Below are 3,000 nucleotides of genomic sequence, written 5' to 3'. Positions count from 1 at the left end.
CTCTAGGCTGGTCCCTGTAGACTCAGTTTACAAAGGACCCAGTGTCTAGACTTGCTCCAGGAGACACAATGTTCAGGCTCACCCTAGTAGACCCCAGACCCCATGGACTGAAGTTCCAAGACCAGCCCTGCAGACCCAGGACCCAGATTCAGGCTCCAGGAATCCCTCAGTACCAAGCCAGCCCTCATGGACCCAGGTTTAGGCCCATTCCTGCAGAAACAGGCACCAGGCTATCCTGCCCGAGGTCTCTAGCAGCAAAGCCGTATTTTCTTTCTGTGCCAGCCTTATTCCATTTAGCATAACATCTTCCATCTTCATCCATGTTCTTACAAATGACAGGATTTCCTTCTTTTTAAAGACTGAATAATATTTNCTCTTCTGATGTTTCGCCTCCTGGACCCTTTCACGCATCTATTAACTTTTATTTTCCTGTAGCCATGGATCAATTAAAATAAGAAAAGATGCACTGAAGAGCATAGAAAGGACAGGTTTACAACAACCACATCTCCTGTTCCCCAATCCCAAGCTGCAGAGAGATGCTCCCTAATGGGAAGGAGAAGAAAGTGAGCACTGGATTTTGCCTCAGACCCCAACATTGGGTCTACCCCAGTAAAAGCCAGAATCAGGCAGAATCCCCAACACCAGGTTCCAGGTCTGCCCCAGTGCCAGGCTAACCCCAGTGTCCCCAGGCTCCAGATTATCCCAGCATCCATCCAGCCTCCACGGAATTAGTCTCTAGGCCTGTTTCAGCACCATACTGACCCTGCATTCCTAGTCATCAGGCCAGAAACTGTGGACCCAGCCTCAGTCAGCTCCTGTAAATACAGAATCTAGGCCCACCTGGCACCAGGCCAATCCCTGTGTCCCTAGACTTCAGGCCCATTGTAGCAATAGGTTGGCACCCCTGGTCTCAAACACCAGGCAGGCACTTGTAGACACAGGCTGCAGGCTGGCCCCAGTAGCCCCATGCTCCAAAGACCTAGNTTTAAATTAATAACTACTCAATTACTAATTCTACTTTTTTAATCTCTTGACAATCGATAAGGTTTTTTTTTTTTTTTTTTCTGAAAATTAGACCTTAGAGTTATAGATTTCTCATACGTTGACTTGTGGAATTATTTTAAATACTGATGCTATTAGGATTTTATAAGTGAAGCATGTGTAAATTTAATATTTATTTATTTATTTATATTGATTATGCATAGTCATGGTGTACAAAACTGACCTTTACCACTTGTGCCCTGGACGCGATGGTCAGATCAATATTATCCAGATGCCTCTTACAAAAATTTGCAATTATTCATCATGTCCCCCACCCAATTAATCCCTGACCTCCCTTTCCCCTCTCCCCCACTCCACAACGCTATGTATGTTTTCTCCCTCTGCAAGTCCAATGTACCACTGGGGTCTTTTTTGGTCTTTTTTTCCCCTTCCTTATTTCTCTCTTACTTCCCACTTAAGAGTGAAGACATATGGTATTTTTACCTCTGTGCCTTGTTTATTTCACTTAACATAATTTTCTCCAGGCTCATCCATGTTGCTGTAAATGGTAGAATTCTATTCTTTTTTATGGCAGAGTAATAGTCCATGGTGCATATATACCACATTTTCCTTATCCAGTTGTCCCTAGATGAACATTTAGGTTGCTTTCAACTCTTAGCTATTGTAAATAGAACTGCAATAAACATAGGTGTGCAGGGATCCCTTCAACCTGATGATTTCCATTTCTATGGGTATATACCCAGCAGTGGAATTGCTAGATCATATGGCAGATCTGTCTGTAGTTGTTTCAGGAAACTCCATACTGTTTTTGATAATGGCGGCACCAATTTACAGTCCCACCAACAGTGTAGGAGTGTTTCCCTTTCTCTGCATCCTCGCCAGCATTTGTTTTTCTGTCTTTTTTTGGTAATGTCCAGTCTAACGGGGGTTAGATGATATCTTACCATGGTTTTGAATTGCATTTCCCTTATGCTTAGTGATGTTGAGTATTTTTTCATGTGTCTGTTGGCCATTTGTATATCTTTCTTTTGGAAATGCATTTAACTTTTATGACATGTAACCCTTGCATCGAGAGTCATTCTGAAGGCACTGTTCAAGGAAGTGTAAAGTACAGAAAAATCGTGAAGAAGATAAAATTAAGTAGAGCTCTTACATCAGAGGGCAGCTGGACAAATTACTATCTCAGCAGTTACTTGTAAAGAAACACAAACATTGTCAGATTTAAATTTCTCTTTTGCAATACCATCACAAAACTTTTATCAGCTTAAAAGTCGGAAGTGAATGTGTTGAAAATGACCAAATTTATTACAATTTGTTCATCCCTGTTTATGAAAAAGAAAAATAAATTCTTCCTATTTACATGGGCTCATGGCATAAACAATACGTGTTTTTCTTAGGGAAAAATGTTTTCTAACAAGAAGTCAAACACAACATCTTTCTTTATTTGGCTGCATATACTGTTCTCACACATATAGAACATCCCCTTATGTCAGTAACAATCATGCATTGGTTATGAAACAAGTGATGTCCAAAAGACCAACTATTTAACATGTATTCCCATTACCTATCATGGAGGTAATGACCCAGCTGACCCTTAGCTCCCATAATGTTTTATTCACTTGTTTATTTTCTGCATTAAGTAATTATCATTTACCTCCACATCTTATAAGTCCTGATCTCTGTTCTGTGCCTTGGTTCCCACTTCCCAGCCATCTCTCCCTACCCAGGCCTTGTTTTTTCTCAGCAGCAAGTTTCAGTTGCTTTCACACAGTCCCCTGACTGAGTTACTCCTGCCCCATAGCCAGACAGATCCATGGAAAACCACCGAGGCAGCAGTGTTTGCCTTTGGTGCAGGAAACTCCTCTTCTGATGTTTCGCCTCCTGGACCCTTTCACGCATCTATTAACTTTTATTTTCCTGTATCCATGGATCAATTAAAATAAGAAAAGATGCACTGAAGAGCATAGAAAGGACAGGTTTACAACAACCACATCTCCT

This window comes from Galeopterus variegatus, unplaced genomic scaffold, assembly GCF_000696425.1.
Source record: "Galeopterus variegatus unplaced genomic scaffold, G_variegatus-3.0.2 Scaffold13367, whole genome shotgun sequence".
Lineage (NCBI taxonomy): Eukaryota > Metazoa > Chordata > Mammalia > Dermoptera > Cynocephalidae > Galeopterus > Galeopterus variegatus.
This window is presented reverse-complemented; position numbering follows the sequence as displayed.